The 15,783-nt window shown below is 34.4% G+C and overlaps 1 long non-coding RNA gene across 2 annotated transcripts; it reads left to right on the top strand.

The window, feature by feature from the left end:
• The first annotated feature begins 2,373 nt into the window (after positions 1-2,373).
• On the top strand, positions 2,374-15,171 carry LOC127873965 (uncharacterized). Of its 2 annotated transcripts, none has more exons than XR_008046460.1 (10): positions 2,374-2,502; positions 3,601-3,757; positions 5,252-5,342; positions 6,285-6,427; positions 7,023-7,121; positions 9,278-9,378; positions 11,070-11,165; positions 12,217-12,291; positions 12,714-12,807; positions 13,229-15,171. It is a non-coding gene; the product is annotated as an uncharacterized LOC127873965 (long non-coding RNA). The 2 variants fall into 2 exon arrangements; XR_008046461.1 differs by lacking the exon at positions 2,374-2,502 and adding an exon at positions 2,953-3,078.
• The last annotated feature ends 612 nt before the right edge of the window (positions 15,172-15,783 follow it).

Genomic DNA, 15,783 nt, shown 5'->3' with positions numbered 1-15,783 from the left:
AAAAACGCTGAAACAAAGAGTGTCAAAATTGGTGTGAATAATTAAATAAAAACAATTACATTTATCAAGAGAATTTATTTAATGTGTAACAAGGCAAGTTTTTACAGGCATGTTCAAATCAGTTACTATATGTTGCGTACATAAAGTCGATCTATTTGCTGTTTGTTTACATCCTTATTTTTGTTCGTTCATTAAATTTGTTTTATTCTGAAAAAATTTCAATATCAGAGAATTTTTTATCTAAAAAATGGTCGCGAAGATGTGCCAAGTAGAGATTTTTATGGTAACTGCATACCGTGCTCGTATATTGTGTTCCACTCCAGATTTCGTTTATAGTAAAAACAAATAATAACAACAATATAATCGTTCCAAAAATGCATTTCCTTGCACGCTTATGTTTAATTCAGACATAGTTAGTAAAATTATATTTGATATAGTGCATGATTATCAATAAAAACGATTATTATTTCAACTTTCTCTATAAGCGCTTATATGAATTTCACCTCTTTTTGCCAACCAGTGGGCGGAGTGTAATATTTGCAGGTGCGCGTGACTTCACTCGTCAACTGGTCTATATGTTAGAGCAGAAAAGATAAATGTTAAATGTTTAAGATAGTATTTTGTAAAAAAACATATCAGTTAAATGTGAAAAATGTCAATCTTTCCAATAAAGACATAAAGTAGCTGATTTGGGCCAATAACTGCTTTTACAAGCTGTTTTGGAGCGGTCTTTGTTAACTGTCAACTTTTCGTATATTCCTGGTTGACTTTCCTACTGGGGTTGGTCCATAACTTTAATGTTGCGCCATTCAAAATTCATAGAAAGCGAATTTTAAAGATATTGAAGCCAGAACTAATTTAGCGTAGGAGCGATTGTTTGTGGGAGCGTTTGTCTGGAAACCTTATCAAACTGATGTAAAAGAAGTCTTAAACCATTTATTGCTTTTCCCCAGAACAACTTTATTACGCTACTGATCCGGTAATAGTAACATGACTGTACCACTAAGGCTAGTCCAACTGTCTTGTGTGGTTAAAGATTCTGTTCTTTTATAATTTATTTCCCCAGTCTAACCATTGCAGTCAGCCTAAAACATATATTGAACTTGTATCGCATGGAAATGATCTGATGCTACAATCATGCTTGCTTTCATGAATGTCACTATATCTGCATTAAATGCAGATTATAGGTTACATTTGTTTGTTTGCGGTAACAAGGTTGTCACCTAAATTCGTGCCACGGCTTTACATGTTTGAAATATGTTTTCATTGTCAGCAAACGTTTCAGAAACTGTGTCCTAATTATTGGTTGCAGTTTCAGTTTAAATTCAGTCATTTGCAGAATAATTTTAATAACCAAAAATATAAATAAACCTAATAAATATTATCGCCACTTACCTTTTTAAGTTTAACCGCGAAAATTGGCAATTTTTATTACAGAGTTGTCGGGCGCCGAGTTGTCGTTCGTTGCTATGCTGGTTCCCGGTAAATCACTGCGCCGAGGTTGGTCAATCTCATACGCAGTGGCCTCCCTTATTCTAGAAAAAGACATTAATGATTGGCGAATGCCCAAGGGAAGTAACTGCTGTGTGGAGTTTGACCTAATGTGTGCTAATGGGAGATATAGGCCCGACAATTCGAGTAAAATTACACATGCAAATTTGAATTTAAAAATAGTCATGAGTATGTTAAGCAGCCTTTTTTTAAGTGGGTCTTCAACTGTCGGGTCCAAGTGCCCGATAATCGACTTTGGGACCCGACAATCGACTAAAGACCCAACAATACGGCCGTAAAATGGACGTTTGACCCACCATTTTACCCAATCTGAAACTATATATATATATATATATATAAATATATATATATATATTAATATTGCGTAAAACCTGAAATTCAAACCAGTATATATGTATACTTTGAAATTATATAATTGCTGTTAATTGTTCTTACGTGAGGCATTAAATTAAAAAAAGATCCAAATAAATGTATGAAAATGCCATTTACATCGAATATGTCCTTAAATTAAATTGGCATTGTAAAATTATTGTTATGACATATACATAAATTACTGCGACATTTTAATTGTGCTTCCCAAATGTATCGAACTTCTGTTGGGATTGTTTATGTCTCCTAAAGACTGTATTTGAAAATAAAACGAGTCCTGTTTTGGGAAAACTGGGCTTAAATCACGTGCGTTAAGTTTCGTCCCAATAAGCCTTCACATGCCTATCCGGGATAACACTTTCCGCCTTAACTGCATTTTCGTTTAGAATTATAATTATTTCAAACAAAACATTCCATATAAGCGTGAAGTGTCGTCCCTGAGAAGCATGTGCGAACTGTAGATACTTATTTTGCTAACATTTTACGCAAATGCATTTAGCCCAGTTTTTTCTAGAACAGGTCTCAAATTAGTAATACATGTTTTCAGTTACCTGTCGTAGGCAGCCGTTTCATGTTAAATGCAGGAATGTTCATTTGTGGTGGTTGTACTTTGCTTTTTGGGTAAGGTAACAGACGTAGTGAATAAATTATTCCCAGCACATAGTATATTAGTTATCGATATTACCCCACACACTATGTATTAGGTACATTCTTATTGACCGCAAATAAGGCATTTAACATACACATATGCCTATATGTACAACCCGCTTCGTGATCTATACTGTCGATGAGTTTTTCCCCTTTATTTACCTCGTATTTTACCTTTACACCAAAGTGGTATTCCCTTTCCTTAGGGGTGTAACAATCTTTGCCGAATTACCTCCTATGCTTATTTAAATTTTATTGCATCAATAATGACTATGTTTAAATCGCATTATTTGAATCAATGCAATAATAACATGCATTTCAAGATTGAGACTGCAAATGCACATTTCTCTCAATGCACTGTTTAAACTCCTAAGAACGGATGAATGATCAAGTGGCAACACAGTGTTTCCAGAATGTATGGTTCCTCAGATTCGATCCCTTGCTTAATCATAACCTACCAACGTGTCGTTCGCATCAGACACCGGACACTAAAAGACCACCGGCCGTGTCGGGAAAGAACGTCTCATGCGTCTCGCACTTTACTATCAAGTATTTTACGGCGATGGTCATTTGATATATTTCTTTTTGACTCGATATACATACATTTCATTGTTATTTCCATTAATATCAATTGTTATATAAAACAACATTTTGCACGTATTGTCTCCCATGTATAGTTGAATTACATATTTGTTATAAACCCTACCGTTTCATGTCCAGTACAAAAAAGTTCACCTCTGGTATGCATTTTTTACTCGTACTTATTATGGTTTCGCTCTTTTATCTCCCATATTATAAATGCAGATATTGATTTACAGTTATCTAAATATACATATTGCATAAATTAATTTATATAAATGAGTTGAAGTATATGTATAAATTATACATTATATATTAAGTACCTCAACACATAATTGTCCTTACACGTGTTTTTTTCTGACCTGAATGTTCTCCTTCGCGTCAATGTTACTCTTTGATGAATTGTATCACACGCATGAATTACATTATTAAATGATGTGCCCATCCCCAGTACACAATTTATTTCCATTGAATGCATGATCTTCTTTTCAGAATCCTTGACAAGGTGGACACACGCGAAAATATAGTCACGTTCGTCGTGCTGTGTTTCATCACGCGCGTTCTTCTCGCGCTAGGAAGCACGGCTCTGCAAAACGCGGGGTTCGTGATTCTCGTGAAGTCATTTCCGAACAACGTTTCCACCGTTGTTGTAAGTCGAAATTTGTTGTATTTTTTTCAAGACCTTTAATTTACAAGTTGCAAACAAATACTTATACGCAATGAACAAAATAATGTAATGCAATTAGAGATTAAAAACTCCTATTTAACACATCTAAAGTTATAAATATATATCTAAAAGTTTTGAACTTATGTTTTATTAACAATTCTATCACATTATAGATATAATAGTATACGTCCGATATTTGTACGCGTCGGGAGAAAATATACCGGCATTGAAACGTAACGCAGACAAAACAAAATGCTGAAAGCGATGAAAGACTGACGGTCAAGGCAAATGATCAATGTCGGACGATTAAATGAACAAAGCTTCACATCATCGGTGTTCGCTGGAGTTTTAAGTTGGATCGAACAATTGTCATAATTGAGAAAGTGACAAAAACAACGCAGCTGATTTTCAGCATTCATAATAAAATCGTAGGTCCTTAAATACGGATATGCGAATAGCGCCAATAAATCCTACAGTTTAGGTCTAACAGTCAACAAAACGTTATCTTTTGAAAAAAACTATTTTCCTTAGTCACATGAAAATTGTATTTTACTGTGACGAGATACATAAATTGTAATATGTACTTTTTATCTTATACTCAATGATGCAAGGGTTTTATGGTGCGGACTGTTTTTCAGGGTATCAGTGAAATTTTCGTCGGAATTGGAATGGTTACTGGCCCGCTCTAGGTGGTTTTCTGTACGCAAAAAGTGAACATTCGTGTCATTGGTGTACTTAAAGGCAACGCTATCAATTGCACAATTTTGTTTTCAAATTACTTACAGTGATTTTCCCTACTTATATTCAAGTATACACACACGGGTAAATTACTTAGAGCACATAACTTGTCTTGATCGTTTGGTACATGTGTCACCATTGTCTAATTTACTTACAATGTGCAGTGTTAGGAATTGTCTGTCCCTTAATTATTAAAGCACAAAGTTTATTTAACTCCCTAGTACCTTTGCTACTGTGACGTGATTACCCAACGTACCGAGCATTTAAGAAAATCTCCTATTCACAAAACATGGGCATTCCCGATCTGGACGTGTTTAATTTATACATTAATTTGCCCAAACAATTTCCTCAGATAGCCTGTTGCATCAAGTTAATTATATTGTTACTAGGCGTCCGCAAGGTTCCCGTATGCATCTTGTTTCATCACAATATTAAATCGACATGGAAAGCGTCGAGTTTTATAAAATAATGCATTTCCATGAATAATATTTTTGAGTTGTATGCGTAATGAACCAATTTATGCCTAGCGTCTAGAAAAAAGGCTTTGGGAAACAGCGGCGTCTCATCAGGGTCTACGCTGTTTGCTTAAAAGAATTTCTGAAAGAAATATTCTTAATATATAAATACGTGTACTAGATATCCCTAATTTTGGAAATAAATTGATCCAATTTAGAAGGATGGGAGAGTCCTATAGGCATAAATGTGTTATTCCATCGAAGTACGCATCACTTTTTACAGGCTGGCGGCTTCATACTTCCGTTCGCGGTGATAGGAGGTATCTGCTTCACCATACTTCCATTTTCATTGGCGTACCTACCCCCACAGGACGGTATGTGACGTCAAATGTTTAAATATTACTATCGCAATACAGTTTTCTGAATACTTGACTCTATTATTACGGATAGTTGATACCTTAATTTCATGTTAGGTTTTCGATTACTTTATATTCTATGGCACCTTAGTAAAGCCATTATGTTAATATTTGATTGTTCAGTGCACAAAATGTAGGCCTTTAATGATATAAATACTCGGCAAAGAGACATCTAATATATACAAATCTCTATATTTGGTATATTATTGATTGTATATATTATTGTGTTATGTTATTTGTTTGCGACCAAGCATACATTCCAAGATGCTGCGTTCAATAAACTTATGGTTTGAGTCTTGTCAATATTGATTCATTTTTGATAGAAGGTTAATATAAATACCCAAAATTAGGTAAGGTGATGTGAGTGCGCGTGGCGTTTCATTGAAGAAAATTAGCTTCTTAGTACACTTAGAAAACTTAGCCAATGCCAAGGTCAAACATAACTCCTGTAATGCGATTGTATTTAAAGTGATCATAGATCGCATCCGTGCAAGACTTACAGTTTTAATGGAAGCATTATTGATGCTTTACGAAAAGTGTATGTTTTGTGTTAATATTTTACGGAAAAAAATGGATAATCGAAGTTGATACCAGGCACACACAAGCGATAATCTACTGAAACCAAGGCATACAATTCAGTTGAAAACAGGGCACAATATATGTGGGTAAATTGTTGTTCCATAAAAGCCTTCGCAATTCGTCAATGCTAATCTGGGACGACACTTTCTGGCTGTATATGATTTTGATTTAGAAACTTCTTTTTAAACAAAAGAAATTTACAAAAAAACGGTCGTCCCTCCAGCAGAGGTGACTTATGAACAACATTTTGCGCACATGCCTAAAGCCAAATTTTATGAGAACGAGGCGTATATAATATATTGTATTAACTCTTTACGCCAGACACTCAGGAAGCGGATGAGGACGTTGTGTCATGGCGACATGTGCTGCTACATCCGCGATCTGTCGTAAACAGCATCGTGGTCATCATAGCCGCCCTTGTGTGGGCAGTTCTAGACCCGAACCTTGAGCCACATCTTCGCGAGGTAAGTATTAAACCTTGACATCTCAGATCTTAGATGAATACGATATATTATATATTGATTATGTCTAACATGGGAGTTTACTTGGATTTCTATCAATTCTTTTAAGCAACGGGAACATTGCCTTTGTAATTAAATAATTGCAAAAATGTGCATATTTATGGGAATGCGACAGTTTAAGATTTGTATGTAAACGCTAATATATGGGGGTCCATACTTAAATTAGAGGTTAAAATGAAGTTGACAGCATATTATCGACATATATTTAAAATAATATGTAAGAGTCTTGTTTAATGTATATCACTATAATATTGCTTAATTATGGTATCTAGTATGCAAAAACGGAAGGATGCATGGGCAACTTCGAAGAACTATGATGGGGGAAAAGTTAATTACACCTTTTTTATGGACCCGACGAATTGCCTCAAGATATTGACTTATCGATGTTCGAGTTAAAGGGCATTATGTCATGCACATAATATAACACTTATGCTCGGACTTAAATATTTGCCTCGAATATGATATGTTTTCGGGTTGTCGATGCCCGAGTTAAAGTTTTACTGAACTTGACATCGTTAATGACTCTTATATATTTTAGTACAATTTGGGACCAGAATTGGTGGGCGTGATGTTTCTAATAATGGCCGCAGTTTACTCGGTGACGTCACCCATGTAGGGTCGCTTAGCAGACTATTTGGTGAGGACAATGGCTTCATTATACATTGATGTGACTATTTGGTGAGGACAATGGCTTTATTATTTATAAATGTGACTATTTGGTGAGGACGACGGCTCCATTATGCATTGATGTTACTATTTGTTGAGGACAATTGCGTCATTATGCAATGATGTGACATTTTTATTACAGATTTTTGACATGTTTTTTGCACAACAGTTTGTTGTGTGCTGCGCGGATGCAGTAGCGTGTATCCCCGTACATATCTTCGATGTTGTTATATTTTCAGCCTTCAGAGACTAGTAGCGGTATTGTTTTTTTATTATTTTTAGAAACCTTGTTTAAAACCTTTCTTATACTTAGATTCTTATACATTCTCTTTACTTATAAAGTAAACGTATATGTTCATCAATTGAGAGTTCTGCAGGTAATACTGAATTTTTACAGACCATTATCTGACGAGCTGCCTTTTACTCGTTTATGTATATTGACTTGGCAATGTGTATTAACGTAACTATAAGATTGGTGGTTTCGCCTTAAATAAAGGACCTACTCATTGTTTATAATAATAATTCAATACTACTCCAGCAGCTGGAGTTTCACTTCTTTATATTAAAGGGTGACACTAAATGATTTAAGTTGATACATCAAAACGCTCTTGTATTAAAGTATTAAAGACATTTTTTCTCAACATATTTTTATTTCACAATTGCATACAAATACATATATAATATGCAAAGTAACACAATAATTTAATGCAATCAAAGATATGAATCATGTATACATAAACTTATACGAAATACATTTTTTTCAAAATTCCTAAATGTAAATTTTCTTGTATGTTATACGCTCTAAAGGGTATAAATTACTTTTGCATTAACAAATTACAGGCAATAGCATATTATTCATTGAAGATTACATAACTTTAAAGTAAATAATTTGTTATCACATTGACTTGCCACAATAATACAATTGCAATTAAAATTAAATTTAAATTAAAGTAAACAATGTATAATCACTTGGACTCAATCCGAGGACTCTTGGAGTACATGGTTAGCGTCTAGCACTTAATGCTATCGACTGATATCATCAATCCACGTATAGTCACACAATAGGGTTAGGGTTAGTGACACAGTTGGGTTAGGGTTAGGGTTAGTAACCCTAACCCAAGTGATAATACCAGAACTCTCACTTATTCAATCGTTTCGCGTGTGTTCGATTTATATCGTGTAAAAATTATTTCCACTATGAGTCTCCATCATACGTGTAACGGATCTACGTTGTTCATTTACTTTTTGAATCTATGATTAAATATTAAACATTTCTCATTTTCAAAACTGTGACAAAGTCCCTTTAAGTTGTATCGCTTTATTCATTAAGATGCAATCTGTAATAGTAAACATGATGTCTTAAATTACGATTTTATATGTGATACATTGATATATATTGATAAAAATATGTTACAATAAAACAAAATACGCATTATAGACGAATTTCATAAAATGCAGCAAAGAAAATTAAGCGCCCCGAGCCGATTGCTACAAAGGTATTTCGTACATATTTTCCTACAATAAAAGAAGCATTCGTCTTTTGATTAGGATCGGAGTTAGTGTTCGTGTGTCGTTTGAATAGATATCGTTGCAGGAAATTAAACTGATCCGTAATACAAACTTGTGTCTTTGTGTCGTATTAACGAATCTGCACTAAAACAAAATTAAGATTCAAATTGTACATGCATGTTATACATGCTAGCGAAATCGACTGGACATACTTTTTTTATTTCATAATTAAATATCTGGCTTATTTCGCATTTTTCGACACATGTTCTTTTTAACTTTCATTTTAATTTATATATAAATATATGTATACTAAGTTTTTACACATACTTTATCAATTCATAAATGTTTGGCAAAATCCTATAATCTCGTTTTAAAGCATTCATTGCAACATTTAGAAATATCTGACCACATTTCTTCATTTATTATCAAATTTCAAAATGTAATAGCCTCGCCCTTTATTAAAATGTCTCACACAGTCAGGCCATAAACCGATATGACTAAATCTATGTATGCAATTTGCCGAAAATCTTTAAGAGTTTATTATAATTAAATGTCGACGTATATCTACATGAAATAGTATAATATAAATATTAATAATAATGTCTTTTAATCTTTCAGCCGGATAACAGGACATTACTGATTCCCGGCCTGTTATTTGCCGCCCTTGGGCTTCTACTCTTGGGTCCTTCCCCACTTCTTGGGTTCGACAGTAGTTTCAAGTAAGTGCACTGTATTTGCATCCAACTATATGATCGATGGGGTTTGACATTAACGAGACCGTCCGACAAATAAAGCGTCGTATCGACGCGAAACGATATTTTCGGAAACTACGAGGATTGCTTATATAGCTAACAAGAAATATCTTTAAAAAAGATATACGGCGTTGATTTTGGTCGATGTTTATGAACGATCAAAAGTTATCTCTATGAGATAAAAAGTAGCGGATGCCTTTTTTTTGCGCAGTTGTTAGCTACATCATAAGCAAATCAATTACGGGGTGTTGCGCCAGATTTCGTGGCTTATTTTGCTTTATGTGATATTATTACTCAGATATCTATATTTACAGAATAGAAAAACACAAGAAACATGAAAATAAACGAGTGCATATAGGTCAGCCGGCAATACTCGAATCTTATTTAATTGCATAATTATAGTATAGCGAATTATTGTGGTCATGCTTAATAAACTGGTCTAAATGGATAAATATTTCTAATTACTTTTATCAAAATTGGTCCTTATCATGCAAATTTTAAAACCATATTAAAAATCGATGATTGACATACCACAATAATATCGCCGAATATCTTAATTTAGTATCTTTCTGATCAAAACAGACTTCAAGTGCACAAAGTTTACGAGACGGCGTTTATATAAAGATTTCTGCAACTGACCGCAAACTGACCTTGATACCTTGCGGATTGGAATGCAATGCATTACAGTCACTACGTTATTGTCAGTAAGACACAATGATCGCAACCCCTTTTGCGAACTCCGGTGATGAACTGTATATAAACTCTGACTTTCACAAAATGACCGCGTATTGACCCGAAACCTCGCGGGTTGAAATGCAATGCAAGTAAGTACTAAATATGACAACATAGCCTTTAGTTAAACGCTTTTGCGCTGGTAATTCTCTGAAAATAAAAGGTGAACGCACAAACTGTATTTATGTCGAAAATTGATTGTAAAACTGTTCTATCTATTGGGCCTTTTCATTAGAGATACAATTGTTTCATGCAGTAAAACAGTGTTACAAAGACGCGGATATGTTTCCAATGTTCTGGTGTTATACTCAAATCAGCCAATGGAATAAATGAAGTGTATTCATTCGTACCTAGCCGCGGGAAATTTTATTTGAGTATTATTGGACACTTACAAAGGTCAAGTCAGGGTGAAAAGCTGGCTTATTCAGCTTACGCCGAAAAACACATCCGCTCTAAACATGAGCGTGGATGGTTGAGTGGTCAAAGCGGTAGGCCTTTTACTCCGGGACTCCGGGTATCCAGGGGTCAGTGGTTCGAGCGCTGTTGAGGGTTACTTTTTGTCCTTTTTTAAAATTGTATTATTGTTTTTTGCTGGAGATTTTAAGTTCAATTGTTTAAATTGATCAATATAAAGCCTTTAAAACATTTTATGACAAGCTTCAATACATGCCAAAATCAGTTGGACGGCCCCTTTTAACTTGAAATAAGGGCATGGTACAATACAGTTTGAATTATTCAATAAAACCGGTGTTTTATTGCGTCAATTATTTAAAAGATGACATATTTTTAGAAATATTTGTTACTTTGGTTGAACACAAAACTAAAGCACTAGGTTAAGCATCCCATATATGCACAATGAATGAAAAAGGTGAACACGCTTGAAAGATCCATGAACAAAGTGTTAACAGTAAAACCAATGTTTGCAGCTCGCTGTGGCTGACCATCGTGGCCCTGGTTGTTCTGGGACTCTCGGCCAGTATGTGTGTCATACCCACCTACGACATCTATATCGACGTGCCCAAGTAAGTAGCAATTTCTGACACTCTACATTTTTGGACACCCAATTTTTTAGCCAAATAATTAATTTTTATACATTTGTACATAGTTTAATACTCTGAATTTTTTAGCAGTCATTTTTGCAGCGCCATTTTACAAGATTTTGACCCCGTTTTCGCTTACCAGGTGACCCTTCGAAAATGTTTATTTCAATATATTTATTGACAAAAATTATACGCAAGTATCGACATTTTCACACACCTGTATGTTTTTGAATATTTTTTCGTATCTAAATTTTCAGACACTAACACAATTATTTTTAAATGTTCGAAAACTTAAGAGCAAATACGTTATGTCGTGAAATAATTTATTTTTGTTTTGTTTTCGCTGTGAATTTCTCGGTTATTGTTAAAATACGTAAATGCGCGATTTCTGAATTCGGAAAATAATTTGTCGGCAAGTCCAATAAATCAGTGTTAATAACATTGCAACGATACTAATAATGGTTTTTACAAAATTTAATCCCCCATGAAATGCAACACCAAAAATGCCACGAGTTCCGTCTTACAGGTCATCAATAAGCGTAAATAGGTCGACACACCTGTAATGACTTATTTTTTGGAAAGTAAACAATAAAACATGTTCAGCGTTTTTATTTGTGGAATAATTTACCTACGAATGACATCTATATGAACGTGCTCTAATACGCCTGGATACAGTTTGTCTTCCATATTATGCAACACAGAAAATGTTATTTGTTTCAAAATACGTCGCAAACCAGTAATGTACTTAGGCCGGGTATATTTTTGATAAGAGTTCAGCGTTTTTAAACCATTGAAAATGACAAACTAAAGTAAGTTTAGTATTTTCAATAAGTAAGTTACTTTTGTTTAATAACGTCATCAACATCAAATGTCGTCAAATCAGGTAACAGCTTTAAGGTTTTCATTTACATGCCACTCTAATCTCTAACTTTTTTCAGAGACCTTGACTATCCCACTGACACACGGACGTACGGCATGGTGACTGGACTTTCGGTATCGATGTATGCAACTCTAATCTCTTAACTATTTTCAGAGACCTGGACTATCCCACTGACACACGAACGTACGGCATGGTGTCGGGACTTTGGGTATCGATGTACGCCCTAGGGTGAGTATTTATGGCACGCGATCTCTTCTGTATGAAGAAAGATGGTGTATTTCTCAGCACGACAACGCGTAAAGTTAAACCGGAACGAACGATTACTTTTAAGTTTCATAAGCGCTTTTGCGTTAAACGAACACATCGTATATAAACGTTCTCGTACATTTTATATAATCTTTACTAATTTCAAACACGTGTTAAACATACTACTTTGAAAAAAGACATTTAAAAACCAGGATTTGCGCTTGCAACGGTGATTTACATTCAATACGTCAAGATTTTGGGCTAGGGTTAGTGCTAGGGATAACCCAAACCCTAACCCTTCGAGAAGGCGTTGGTCAGAGACTCTACGAATGAACTCTCATACTATTCCTACAAGAACACATTACGCAATAACACGATAACATAACGTTGTATTGGCATTTCAGGGATTTTGTTGGGCCGACTATAGGGGGCTATCTTTACGATGAGATTGGGTTTGTATGGCTTATGACGTGGGTTGCAGGCTTCTGTATAGTAACGGTAGGTTTGACCTCGAAATTGTTTGATCGTCAGAACGAAAAACTGATATATTAATATCAATATTTGTGAAAGTAAGTAGTCATTAAGTGTAACTGTTTGAAGCAATTAGTCTATGTAAGTGAGTTAACACTATAAGAGTAAATAATTAACGAACACCAAAGTAAATTCAAGGAATTAAAAAAAATAAGGATCCATCTCAGATTGATTAAAAATATCTAATAAACATAATATAATAAATTTATATTTGGAGCTTTCAGATTTGATTGAATAATATAAGTCGATTTTTGTTCAAACATTAGTTCCTGTTATCAGTATTCTAATAAAGAAAATGCTATGTATATTTATTTAAACGAGCTTGAATATTTTAAAAGGACATTAACATGAACAATGTGAAACAATCTCTTTCTGTTTTATCTACCAGACGGGTTTAGTCGTAATGACTTGGTTCTTCGAAAAGCGATGCTGTATTAAAAAATCTCATCACGTCAATGACCACACTGATAACGTAAATAATGTACATGACGTCGACGAGAAAACGCCACTTATTCATCAAGACGACACAACAAACAGTATGCGATCATTACCGCCCGGTTTCCTCTTCAATGCATCAACAGATGTAGAAAATTCGGTTTCTGTCTAGATGAAGGATCATTGGAACTTCAGCTTTTAATTATCGACGATATTACGAAATTGACTGTACTTTATTTGCTTAACTGAAAGTTTGTCAAGCGAAAAAACGATTACTGTATGTGGTGTTTATCTGCTTTATTTGGCTTGTATATGCTGTTCTGAATCACAAAACTATATTGTGAAACTGCTCAAATCAAATTGTACCAACATGTACGACATAATTGGGGACCTTTAAATGCGGCACATACTGAAAACGTATTGCAATTGACGCTTCATAATGACTTCAAACACGTGAAATTCATATGTCAGTATTAACGGCTTTTCCACGTGACTTAAACACTCGTGACCTTAGAGCCAAATCACACAGCACGTCCGGTATGACCCCATCTTATCAAACATCTAATTTTTGAAGTTGTTATATTAAGACACTGAGTTCTAATTTTTTCGTAAACAAGGAATTATCAAAGGACCCAAGTTATGAATGTTACATGGGCAGGACTAATAGTATATCGGTCCTTAAGGTGTAACATTCCTCCTGATAATTCATAAACATAGTATTTAAACTAAATGTAAATTTGGTCTTTAATAAGTATTGCCCCGGAACCGCATCGTATGATGTGCCTATCTGACTGTTAGTTTAGTTTAAACCTGTTTATTTTAGCTTGATTGCATCGAACGCCTATTGGCTTATATAAACGCGCTCGAGTCCGTTTTCTGGACCTTAAACCAGTGCTTGGTGTCTTTTGGGGGCATCTGAAGAACGCTCCTAAGATAGGGATCGAACCCGTGACCTCCCGGTCGCTAGGCGGACACCATATATATTACACCACGGCGACTGTTTAACATGGTCACGTAATTTAACTTATTCACGTGCTGAATAAATGCTAGACTCAGGTAAGCAATTATGTTGTTAAAGATATATGCTGTTGTTTTGTGTTGTTGTTTTTCATTGCTTTGTATTGCGTTTATCAATTGTATAATATTTAAATTTAATGTTTCAAGGTTATGTAGGGAACTTACAAATTATGTGCAATAACGTTCACAGTTTGTGCTGAAATGCTTGAAGATATTGTATTTTAGTTTTTTTTGTCAATAATGTGCAGGTGTTTTTGCAAACAATATAATATATTATGTTCATTTATTTAAATACTCTTTTAAAATATTCATAAGTATAAGCATCACTTTGAGGCCAGTGTCAAAACGTTAATGACAAAATCCTGTATTAAACAAAATGTGATATTACTATTTTTAAGTAGTATTGTATGTACGTTTTTTTACGTTTTCATCGTGGACAAAGGTTGTGTCAATTATTAGAGTCAAGAAAAAAGTTCGTGTTCACAAATTATCTTGTTTCAAAAGAGATTAAGCCACATTGATGCATACTTCGGTAAATTTATTATTATTATGAACACAAACTACGTATAAAATGACAAACGCAATCATAAAGCCACTAATCTATGTGACCATGAAAAAGTCATTTGTGAAAAAAAACACAAGAGATTTTATGTGGGCGAATTATGTTTTTTTACTGTTTAAGGCTTTATTAAAAACAGTTTATGCCATGTCATATACTCGGATGGGTAGTAAAACCCCTAAATATCGTAATATATACGAAAAACGATCAGTATACAAAAACGCACTATAGCGAATGTAATGTATATTGTAATGTTTTTTATGTTAAATCGTTTCAAATGTTCAATTAATATGTGCGTTAAAATAAATGTATCATCTCGATGTTTGCACTTATATCACAAACTCTACAAACATTGGAGTTCAATTGTTAATATCAATAACCATATGGTTCCGTGGCACTAATTAACCAAATTGTGATTACCGGCGTGTACACGCGGGGTAAACGAACAGTCGCCCTCTCGGATATTAATAACATCTCGTGCATATAAAACCATCATCAATCAATGGCGATGTTGATTAGTCTTCATGTGATCAGCAACATGATGTCGCAATGTGTGCATCACAGCTATTAAAAAACAGTTTGTTTGACGTGCCAACGTCATGAATATGACACATACGTTGTTCTGCAAAAACTAACGCCTTCTTGAGGTCACAATTCCTTTTAAGCAACGAGGCTATTTCGAAGCTCTTTCTTAACACATTACATTATCGACGGCTGATAATATTGACATCCAGTATCCACATCTATCAAACATGGGAATTACAGTTGCACGGACAGAAGACATAGAATGTCAGAAGCGGACAAAACTCTTCGTTTTCAATGATATATATTTTTTGTTTACAGCAAAGCTTATCTTTAACGGTGTTAATGATTTTTCGTCGAGTTAATGCTGATCGTTTATGTATGGTCGAGTTTTAGGTCACAGTGAAACA

The sequence above is a fragment of the Dreissena polymorpha genome, chromosome 3 (genome assembly GCF_020536995.1).
Source record: "Dreissena polymorpha isolate Duluth1 chromosome 3, UMN_Dpol_1.0, whole genome shotgun sequence".
In the NCBI taxonomy this organism is placed as follows: Eukaryota; Metazoa; Mollusca; class Bivalvia; order Myida; family Dreissenidae; genus Dreissena; species Dreissena polymorpha.
Note: the sequence above shows the minus strand (reverse complement) of the source record. Positions and strands in the feature narration are given on the sequence as shown.